This window comes from Leptopilina boulardi, unplaced genomic scaffold (assembly GCF_019393585.1).
Source record: "Leptopilina boulardi isolate dan_hultmark-lab unplaced genomic scaffold, ZJU_Lbou_2.1 LbouV2_193, whole genome shotgun sequence".
NCBI classification, from domain to species: domain Eukaryota; kingdom Metazoa; phylum Arthropoda; class Insecta; order Hymenoptera; family Figitidae; genus Leptopilina; species Leptopilina boulardi.
This window is the reverse complement of record NW_026137744.1, coordinates 474,186-486,604: the sequence shown is the minus strand read 5'-3', so window position 1 is coordinate 486,604 and position 12,419 is coordinate 474,186. Positions and strand designations below refer to the sequence as shown.

Sequence of the window (12,419 nt, the reverse complement as noted above, 5' to 3'; positions counted from 1 at the left end):
CCTCCTTTTATTCTCTCCAACACTTGCATACCCTCTTTTCCGACCTCGAATTTGCAAAAGTGGAAATATCTGCTATATTGGAGCCTGAAAGGAGGGGCGTAAAAGAGGATAAAAAAACAAAAAAAAAAAAAAAAACGAAAAAATAAAATTAAAAAAATGTAAAAATTGGATTTTTTTCTTATGGACATTATTTATTGACCCTATTGAAGATATATTTATTGGTCTTTGTCGTAATACTATAAAACTTTTAGGAGGAATAAAACTTCGAAAAATTCAAATTAAGAAAAAATTCCAAGACCTCTTTTCAACCTCTAAAAATGCAGATTTGGAAATAAGCGCATGATTTCAGGCTGAAAAGAGGCTGAGAAAATCGAGGGTGAAAAGAGGGAAAAATTTCGACACGGGTAGCCTTTAACTTCTAGAATTTTTTACATTTATACTTGAATTAATAATAATATTAGTAATGAACTATTAGAATTGAATATTTTTTTTTTCAATTAGACGCACATGAAATATAGAAATAACGAAATATTATTTCACAATAATAATTGAATGTCCCTAATTATACCAACAACGACGATATTACTAAAATGAAAATGTCTTTCCTTTAACTAATTTTTGATATTCTTCGAAACATATAGCAATAGATAATTTGTCTGTTATATATTAATATAATAAATCCTATAAAATGTGGACGATAATTATATGAAAATCAATATACGTTTCTGGGAGAATAATTTTATTATATGCTAAGATAGCCGAACCGCCAAAGGCAGTGGGGTCTCGCGGCACATGCTTCTTCACATGTACACGTGCTCGATAGTTTAACTTAGCGAGTTGTTTGTATATATATATATATATATATTTACTATATATCCATGTGCCCGAGTTCACTCGTATTATGTGTTTGCTAGAGCGACAAATGCATGCCGGCAAATGGAAAATACACGTGTGTGTATCTGACCAGCTGAAGCAAAACCAGAAACTTGGTTTGCAGGTTTTCTCATAAAAGGCAAGAAGTCTGACAGAATGACAGAGAGGGGGGGGGGGCAAAAGAGAAATGAAGTATCTCAAAGCAAAAAGAAAAAAATTTAGGTCACAAGTATCTTCTATAAGACAAAAAAAAATCTCAATCAAAAACAAAACAATCTAAAGATTTTTCATTTGACAGAATTTCTATTTAACCTAACACACATAAGTCTCTAATAATTTAATTTCTTTTTAACTATAACGGAATTTTATTTTGTCAGTTTTGTTCAGTTTGCAATTCCGTACAGTTGCAGAAGCAAACTCTCTGTCGATTGCTGATGGAACAATCCGGATTTGTTCAGCTGACAGGTTTATTGTTCCATGTCACGTGGTGTCATTCATAGTTCAGATACTAAGCTCTAGCAGCGCGGCAGCGGTGTGAACTATATGGTATACGGAATCTGTCTCATAGCGACCGACAGATACTGTACTTCTGAACAGTTCATATCTGTGTACAGTATCTATACTCAAGCCAAGCACAACATCCATTTCTCATTTTAGTACGGCATCTATCACACAGTGACGCTGCTGCTGCGCTCAACTTGGTGTACAGATGCTGAACTTCTCCATTTCAGATTCCGTGCTTTTCTTCTCTCAGTGTATATAAAATATTATTTAACAACAAATTTCAACTCAAAATAATTTTTTGATTTCATGTCAAAGAATTTGATTTAGAAGCTGCATGTTCCACAGATTTTAATGCAAATGAAATTGTCTCTTCATCCATTCACCACACTTGCAATAGATTTCTCACTTTAACCGGATTCATTATATTTAACAGCACTTTGTCTTTTTTTAAAAAAACTAATAATAAAAGCAAAAGTGGCACATGTGCCAGAAGCAAACGACGCGACGATCTGCACGCCAGTTTGCGAAAATTCAAGATGACCACGTGACATGGAACAATAAACCTGTCAGCTGAACAAATCCGGATTGTTCCATCAGCAATCGACAGAAAGTTTGATTCTGCAATTGTAAGGACAGGGTGGCCGTTTTTTTCACCAAAAAAAATTCCCGGTCATTTCCCGGTCATGAATTATTTTTCCCGGTCATAAAGGAAAATTCCCAAAAAAATTATTCTATAAATTTATTGAATATTGACTCTTTATTAAACATAAAACATATAAATACGTAATATACATTAAAAAAAAAACATTTTATCACGTTTATCACATTTTGTTTCTTACTTAATGTTTATAATAAACACATACTATATATTTTTTTAATAAAATAAACTTTTTCGTAGATATTTGTATCTCTTTTCAATTAAACTAGAAGTTAACTTTTAAAAACTACATTTTTAATATCACATTCAATATTTTAACATCTTAATACTTTGAGTTTTAAGATAAACATATATATATATATATATATTTTAAATTCAAGATACGTTCAGATACGTATTCAGTTAAAAATCAGGTTTGGTTATTTAATTGTTTAAGTTCTAAATAAATGTCTTCTGCACACTTGCGAGCATTTTCTAAGATCAAAGCTTTTTTTTCTTTCAACAATTTTTGAATTAAATAAAATACTTTTTAATAAAAAATTTCAAAATTCCCGGTCAAGGTAAAAATTCCCTGTCATTTCCCGGTTTTCCCGGTCCACTGGCCACCCTGAAGGAATTGCAAACTGAACAAAACTGATAACAAAAAATTCGTATTTTTTTTTAAACAACATACATTTGTATTGACAACAATCCGAATTGTAGTATTAAAACATTTCGAATTATAATATCAACAAATCTACTGACAACAATCCAAAAATTGTTTGCACAACAATCCTATTTCTCTCCGTGTAAATTAATATATGTATATCAATAAAATAAATATATATAATTCGAGGATGATTTTAAAAGCTGCGCTTTGCGCGCAACATTAAAGCTTTAACGCACACGTTCAAGTGGATAATGTTATATTTACGTAATTGCGGCATTAGCAGTGGCATATGGCACATTTAAGATAGTCGTGAAATATCCGCCATGACATTGAATCGGTATATCTTCAAAAAGGAAACGATAAGCTCGCTCGTCGCCTACAGCTGATACATCAAGGTTTCCAAAACTGCAGAGCAACAATTCTCGCAGATAACGTGTGTGAAGAATTTCACACTTACGTCGTTTTATCGTTTTTGCACTCAACAGTCGCGACTTTATATATACATGTATATATATATATATATATATATGTATAAGAAATGATTATTATCATCCTCACTTTCTTTATATACACCTCGTAACAAAATTACTCTGAACATGGCGATCGCTATCAACCCTATATATCATTTAATCAAACTCATCAACAGTTAAATTTGTCCATTAACATATATAAAATTATCCATTTGAAAATTGAACAATTCAAATAATTTCCTATTTAACACACATGCTCGTGTTTTGTAAAAATTCCTCCTGTTTATAATTTATTAAAACTTCTTATCTAATCTTATCTGATTATTGTTTAGCATTATATATATTAAAAATATATATACTAGAATATTGGTAGATTAGCAGACAAAGAAAATTGTACTCTTTCTCAAATGAAACAAAATTAATACAAATAAAATTTTGTTCTTGAAAGAGAAAAAAAAAGAAGAAGAATACACCGAAAATAAATTATATCAAATATTTTTTTTCTCGTTTATAGAAAAAAGGGGGAAATTTTTTTCAGAAGAAGAAAAAAGAATATCAAACGAAACTTGTTTGTTGCGAAAATATAAGGGTCCAAAAAAATCTAATATAGATATATAGTTTCATATAATATTATATATATAAAAAAAGTCCTACAGCCATATATATACCTGCATAAAAAATAATTGCAAAACATTCAATAAAAATTGAGAGCAACGAAATTATCTTTTCGAGATTACTACTGAACTTGACCCAAGTTGAGAATGCGATATCGCGCGAGCTCAATACAAAATAATAAAGAAATAAAATATTATTTATTGCGACTATATTGTTTAATATATTTTTTTTCACCAAAGTTTCATTCTCTTGTGTTATTTTAAAATTTTGTTTTTATTTTATATATTATAATATTCTTATCGTAAAGTTTGCGCAGGTTGACAATATTGCGCCCATATACGAAATGTATACATATCTCCTGATTCTTTCGCTTTCACCAGACACTCCACCCCCTTTGGGGTCAAGAGGAGGGGGGGGGGGCAACACCTCCTTCTTCTCTTATTGCAACGACGACGCGGCCGCGTAAACGATTTGATAAAAATGAATGCGTTTGGTAGTTTGGTCTGATTACTAACTGGGCTGAAAACATCCGGTTCTTCTTCTCTCTCCTTCACGCCAGGCTTGCGTGCATCGAGTTGCATCACAGATCGAAAAATAGGCACGTGGCCCGAATTCGAGGGTACTCTGACCGACGAAATTCCCCGGGAATTCACGTTTAGATCGCTCGCTTCTTGTCGACTGAGAGTTTAACGCCCGAGAATATACACACAACTTGACTTTAAAAATAAAAAAAAAAACATTCTATATTTTGCAATAAATAAAAAGAAAAGAAAAATAAATTGTCCAAATAAAATGCAATTCAAATTTATGAAAAAATTTTCCATGTTAATGAAATTATTGCATTACAAAATAAAATAGCGATTCTTTATGAATATGAAATCATTTTTTTTTTTCTATTAAATAACGCATATTTTATATTAATTTTAGTTTCAATAGTGAAAATTTTTATTTTCAACAATTTTTTTATATATAATTATTTTTTAGACGAATTTTCATATTTCGAATTAACATTTGTCAGAATTTCTTATTTAAAGAATTTTTAATTAACAGAATTTTTACCGTATTTTTATTTGTCCGAAATTTCAAATGGCCATTTGTAATTTCGGAGAAATAAAAATTCGGTGCTTAAAAATTCTTTAAAAAAAAAACATTCTGACAAATTTAAATTAAAAAAGTAAAAGTTCGTCTAAAAAATAATTAATGTCTAATGAAATTGTTGAAAATGTAAAATTCTCACTAAAATAGTTTTTTATGGGATAATCATGCGCGCGCCTCATTTTGATTTACTGTGTTCTCTTTTTTATTTGGGTAATTATTTTTTTAATCTCACGTGAAATATAATATATTGCAATAATTTTTTATGAATATTTAAACAACAACAAAAATTATTGTAAATAAAATACGCACTTAAAATAAATATTTCATGGTTTATTAGTCACCTCATCATTCCTGTTTCCAACGATCTTCAAAAAATAAATAAATAAAAGATGCGATGATAACGCATCAAGGAGGAAGAGGATAAGTGGAAAAAATATTTGTAACTAACGATGGTTACAGATAAAAGTAAGGGTCACCGGGTCATTCTTGTCTTCTAACGAGTCTCTTTTACCTCCTTCCGGTCTCACACATTGATTATTATTCATACAACAGCACAAACACAACTGAAGGTAAAATGCAAGCTATCCCCTTGTACACAGCCACTAAACAACATTTGACTATTTCTATATATATACAATCTACATACTGTTCTTACACTATACATGTTTTCTACACTCCATTTCTCGCGTATTTATAATATATTATATCGAGTCTATTATTTTCGCAAATTAATTCTCTAAAGTATAAAAAACAACGTCTGATGAGAAAACAAAAGAAAAATTTTTCCCCCTTGTTTTTTATTTACTTATAAATCATATAAAATTAAGTCAAAAACAAATTTTTTTATTTACTCTCTAAATATGAATTAGTACATTGTAAACACTAGCAGTCTTAAAAGTGCAAAAAACGTCTTGTTTTAAGACACATTTGGTGTTTTGGACGCGAAAAAAAACGTGTTAAAACAAGACGTTTTTTGCACTTTTAAGACGGCCAGTTTTTACAGTTTTTCTACTAATGAAAGAGTGCGGATTCGTTTATTACACGGAGAGAAATTTCTAGAAATATTTACCGTGCTGCCACCTGAAAGTGAGTGCAAAGTACATTCTGGCAGTTTTTTCTGTGCTGTCCCTACAATTTTTCATTATACAGATTGTAGAGGCAGCACAGTAAAAACTGACAATGTATTTTGCACTCACTTTCAGGTGGCAGCACGGTAAATATTCCTAGAAATTTCTCACCGTGCAATTGAATTAGTAACAGTTTTGACTCTTTTTTAGTAGAAAACTACTAATTAATGGAGTAAATCGGCTTACTAATTTAAAATAGTAAAAAATATACGATTTACTCCATAAATTAGTAGTTTTCAACTAAAAAAAAAGAGGAAAAAAATTGTTACTAATTCAATTATGGTAAACAAATTCGCACTCTTTCATTGGTTGAAAACTACTAATTCAGATTTAGAGAATAGTAAAAAAAATGTTCATACAATAAAGAAGAAATAAACATTAATAATTTAAAAATTATGTAAGAAAATTTAGAGCTTAATATATATTTACTTTAAAAATATATCTTTTCGTTTTTTTTTTTCGTATATCAAACTTTGGCTTTTATATTTTGAAACATTTATACAGCAAATGGGACTTTAGAATTGCATATCGATAATGCATCTCCTTATCAGAGACATACATGAGCACTTTGTCTTATCATTATTGTGCCATTTAAGAAAATTCCAAAGATTTATTCTTTTCATTGGTGATTTATAACTATAAATGACAGCTGATATTATTAAATGGTCGCTGATGTACTCGCGTTTTGTACACATAAAACAAAAAAGAAATTCGAAAACAAGGTCAAGACTATAACTGCAATAAGACCAGATTCTTTAAATAAAAAGAATTAAATTAATTTAAATCTTACAAAATTATTATCCAAAGTCCCTGGCAATTTATTAAATTAAAAATATACTTTTTATTTTAAATTGAATATTAAATAAATAATCATAGTTAAAATGTTTTTTTTGACTAATATGTGCGAGAATGTGGCAATAATAAAGGATTTCTGAAATACAAAGACAGAGTGAGAGAGCAAAGTGACCCAGATATTTGCCTGTCGTCGTTACGGATGGTTTAGGTAATGATACAGTTGAGAATATAGCTGAGAAAACTGGACAGCTATTATCATTGCACACTGTGAAAGTTAAATTTCCGCAAAATTTCGCTTATAAATAAATTTTGAATTTGTCTGCGAGCCAAAGTAATTCGCAAAAAGCACGTGCTGCTGTGCTTTTGCACTAGAAAGAGATCACGAATGCAGATAGAAAATGTCAAAGCCAAAAAGACTGCGCGCAGAGAGTTGGGACGACGCTTTGAAAACTAAAAGATGCTTCTTTGCCAAGAAATTCGAGTATCCTCTCTTTAACGACTATATGTACTGCATCCTAAGTACAGTGACTTTTCGAAATTTGTCAGCAATATAAATAGAATATATATGCATCGTCTATTAGCGCAAGAAGGTCGACGACTGTTTTTAAAAATTTATTTCAATTTTAAAATCTCTTCACAAAAAGAAAAAAAAAATTCTTTCTTAATGTTCATTTAATTTTACTAAAAACATTAAAAATTAAAATAAACTTCTCTCTAAAAAAAGATTAATATTAAGAAAAATTAAATGTATAAATATACCTACATTTAAGTTTAGTATAAAAAAATTCATTAATCACTTTATTGATTAAATATAAAAAAAAATAATATAATTTTTCATTTTCATAAAATTTACTATTGTCCATATAAAAAATAAATTAAACGAAATGCACCATTGTTATCGGTCAATTACAAAACAATCACAATAATGATAATAATAATGAAAAAATCGTTAACTCTGCAAATAAATTCGAAATATAATCCACAAATCTAAAATCGTTTGTCGCTCACAGCGCATATCGCAAAGTTCAAGGTCGGACAAGTTAGCGTTTTTATCCAGTCAAGAATAGAATTGACTTCGTACTAACATTTTAACTGATAAAATAAGTTGAATTTTTTTTTTTTTTTTAAATTAAAAAACAAAAAATTTAATCGAAATGGAAAAATGTTAATTTTAATTTTCAAATTACTATTTAATTTGTTTCAAATTTAAAAAAATTATTTATTTTAAAATTTATAAAAATTTTTTAATGAAACAAAAAAAAAGAAAAGGCTATAAAAAGCAAATTATCTTATTTAGAAAATGTAATTTTTTTTAAAATATTAATATAATTAAACTTGTAATATTAAAAACCTGTTTAAAAAAAAAAATGTAAATTTTTTAAATCATTCCTGAATAATATATTTATCAAAAAGGAAAATTGCTTCGAAAAATAGTTTCATTGACTGACTGGATTTTCCTCAACTGAAAGAAGACACACGAGAGTCATTATATACACTTGCAACTACTACTGTCCCCGATTCAGAGTTTTATCGCAAACAAGTTTTTTAAGTTGTCCGAGGACGCAGGTAAAAGTGCAGCAGTCTTTATCGCACGATTCTTAGTGAAAAATAATTGTGAACGACCTTCATAGTAAAAATTCCCAAATGCTTGTAAATAAAAAATTATAAATTTGAAAAAAATAGTTAATGAAATTAAAAAAAAAAAAAAATTGTTAAGTCTATATAAATAAAGAACGTAATCATAAAAGAAAAATTTTTAAATATAAAAAAAATATCGCTACATGGTAGTTTATTCATTTTCTAAGAAGTGTCAAGTGATCTATCTTTTCTCTCATATAAAATTATGTTGAATTATTGCATTTCTGTCTGTATAAATTGAATGACGTTTATCAAGTTCAAATATTTCCTTTGACGTTACAAAATATACATGAATAAAAAATATAGAGAAATGAGATTAATTTCTATAAACCGTGTAATTTAATTATTTTCTCTCGAAAAACTTTGTTATTTATAATCAAAATAATTTTCCTGTCTCTTGTTGTAAATGTTTAAGAAATGGCGTTTGCGTCGAATAATAAGATCATTTTTGCTCCTTTCCCCAACAAGAAACGCCTTGAAATTGCCGCGAGCTCAACGAGACGCAACGAGGACACACGAAGCTGTAGTGCGCAACGTTTATGATAAACGATTTTTTAAGAAATATTTTTTTTAAATGAAAAATTCTATAATTTTTGCCTAAAATTATTTTTTTATAATTTTGTTGATTAATAGAAACTGCAAGAAAAATTTTTTAGTCAAAAAATTATAAAAATGTTCATTTTAAAAAATTCTTTCTATAAAAATCGTTTATTATAAACGTTGCGTACTTCAGCTTCGTCGAGGACACACGCGATCGCAATCGATTTCTTTCTATATATGAGAGAGATTTTTTCGATACTACTTACATCAAAAACAAATTTAAAAAATAAAATAATATTTAGTAATATTGAAAATATTTATATTAAACTCAAAAATAAGAAGAATAAATTTTAAATGATTAAATGAAATTGTGACAAGAGAAATGTATGGTAAAAAGAATTAAAAAAGTTTCTAATTGATATAAAATGCTTAATTGATTGAAGACGATTATCATTCTGGTAAAATGAAATATTTTCAGTAGTGGGAGTTATTCAAGGCCATCTTGCTTTTAGAGGCAAGAACTCTCGGGTCCCGATTGGGTGTCGACGTCATTGAACTTGAACTCTATGTCTCACAAGAATCACTCCGAAAACATTGAGAATCGTTTTCTCAGTAAGATCACCCGATTTCAAAGAATACATATTTTTTTTTTTTTTTATGAAAAAAATGCCAAGATGTCTAGGTTACAATTTAAATAAAAAATAAAAGCACAATGGCATATCATATCTTATTAAATATCTAAATCTTTAAAAGTCTACCAAGCACTCAAAACGTAGAAAAATCACATGTTCTATAAATCTATTTAACAAGAAGATTTAAAATATTCAATGACACTTGAAAGAAAAAAAATTTAATTGCTCGTAATAAATATTTGATATCAATTTAAAAAGTAGTACTATAATTATTAAAAGAAAATGATGTTAAAAAAATTTGTAACTATCCTCACAATTCTTTAAAAAAAAAAAAAAAAAAATCCATTGTCAGTGACATTTTCTAACCTCAAATTTATAATTTGAAGAATTTTCACACGCAACACAAAAATATTTTACACGAAACGTTAATAAATAACAAAAATAAAATTATTAAGCAAAAAAGTGAAAGCGTTGAAAAAATATAGAAAAACATACCATGCAAATGAATTGCAGCATCAACAATTAATCACTAAAAAGTCACCAATTAATCAAACTATTTTCTCACTATTAGTCAGACAACATAAAATCAAGTATATATACATATACATTGCAAAAGATATCTAAATAAAGTACATGACATGTGAAGTACTTCCCGGGAATTTGATCCAGATTACGAACCCTGCCCTGTCCTTACGAAATCGCATTGTTGCGAATATGACCTACCCACTTCACTGTCACAAACGTAAACAAACAGAAAAAAAGCTGATTCAAATAAACAATGTCATCATTCTTTAAACGCTTATTTTAAACAATAAACCTCTCTTGTAACATCAAACTTGCTATAATTGTTCAGCCATTTTTGTCAACTCAACGAGACAATGTATAAGAAAGTGAATTTTGAGGTTATGTACTTACATAATATGCGTCGCACCGTGATATTATAGATGATTAGTGTCACTGTCCGTAATTAAGTGAAAAATCCGATGATGACGTAGCACTAATGAAGTACACTTTTACACGTGCACGGCACTGCTCCTCTTTTAATTATTATCAATACAATATATTCACAAAAGACTTAATGACACGAGTCGCGAAGACGACAATTTCAAGTGAACAAATTTATTGTTATCCCGCCTCATAGAAGGGGCATAAAAGTTTTCTTTCAAAGTGTGGAATAGCCTAATTAGCCATTCAGATTGATTGATAGTATGCACGAGCAGGTATGCGAAGTAACGAACAAATAAAATCAAATGCGTACAACTACCACTTACCGCTGAGAGTGCAAGCGCGCGACTGCGGCACATAGCGACTCCGCGCCGGCTTCGTGATTCTCCGCTTCGCCACAGTGGCGCCACTGTTGCCCCGCCCTGTGTTCCCATATTCCTATCTATATCACCGGTTCATCGTATTTTCACAAAAATTAGAATCAAGTTTATCAACAATTTTTAATGTCTGTTACTAATTGTCAGTTATTATTGATTGTGTCAGTTTATTTGTTCAGGCAACATTTAATAACAGCTTCAAGTTAAAGGATTTTCTGAAAAATCAATGAAGGATCGAATTGATTATTATTGTTCAAGTGCAAGTAAGTTTCCAAACTTTTCTAAAATGTGACTCTTTTTGTATATTAATGAATTCTTCCAAATAATATTTTTGTATGTAAAGTTTGAGAAGTGTTGACAGGATTTAACGAAAATGTAATTTGTCTTGTTTGTTTAGGTCCAGAAGAAGTTTTTCCGATTCTTGTCTATTTGTATCTAACAACATTTCTTTATTCGACATGGAGAAGATGTAATTCATTCATTCGTCGCAAATTAAATGCAAGTAAGTTTCCAAAATTTTCTAAACATAACCCCTATTATGCTGTTTTATATATATATATATATATATAAATCGTGGAAAATATTAATATTATTTTTTGAAATTATAATTTAACAATAGAAATTTTTCGATTCACTCAAATAAAAATTGTCTTTGAGTTTAAAAAAAAATTTCTTTTTTCGACATGCATAACCTAAAAGTGAATTTAACAGAGTTAATCATTATAAACATAATTACTTATATATGTAAGTACTGAAACGCAAAAAAAACCTTCAGTTAAATTTTTTTTTTTATAATGAAATTTTTCAAACATTGAAATAAATGCTATACAATCCATTTATAACCTAAAGAAGTTATGAAAATTTAATAAGAATATTAAATTTGTAAACGTTTGATTGAGAAAAATTGAACATTTTTTTTTTTTTTTATCTATTAGAGTGAATAATATTTTTGAATGATTTTCATTGAATCACAAACATTTAAAATTATTGCATTCATATGAAATTCCAGTCAGGATTTTAAAAGAAAATTTCACTGTTTGAATTATTTTCTCTGATCATTGAACTTTCAATGACATTTGCATATACTTATTTTGCAAAACTAACCGTTGATGATTCATTGACTCAGTAAAATCCAATTAATAGTCAATGGAAATTTACAGTAGATATACATTTCTGGATATAATTATCGCACTGATGTTAATATAATATATATAATTTGATAAAATTAAAGTTCTACTGATTTAGAATATTGTAATAAATAATAATGATTTAAATTTAATTTAATTACATAATTTAAATTGAAAATTCTAAATTCAAATTACTAAAATTTACATTAAAAAGAACATTGTAAAATTCAACCACCAAAACCATTTTTCCCATTAGCGACTGGTTGTCTAGATACAGGGGCACGAAATTTGGATTTTAATTCGATATTTCTGAACTTCGCGTTAATATATAACTTTTACATAACTTATCAAAAATAACTTTTTTTTATATA

The 12,419-nt window shown here is 28.4% G+C and overlaps 1 protein-coding gene across 2 annotated transcripts in view; it reads right to left on the bottom strand.

Moving 5' to 3' along the window:
• The window catches only part of LOC127278012 (ecdysone receptor), a 231,507-nt gene extending 220,621 nt beyond the window's left edge, over positions 1 to 10,886 (bottom strand). For both annotated transcript variants that reach the window (XM_051299504.1, XM_051299505.1), the window contains exon 1: positions 10,515 to 10,886. The gene's annotated coding sequence lies outside the window, so the exon portion shown is untranslated. The remainder of the gene's footprint in view (positions 1 to 10,514) is intronic.
• Between the last annotated feature and the right edge of the window lie 1,533 nt (positions 10,887 to 12,419).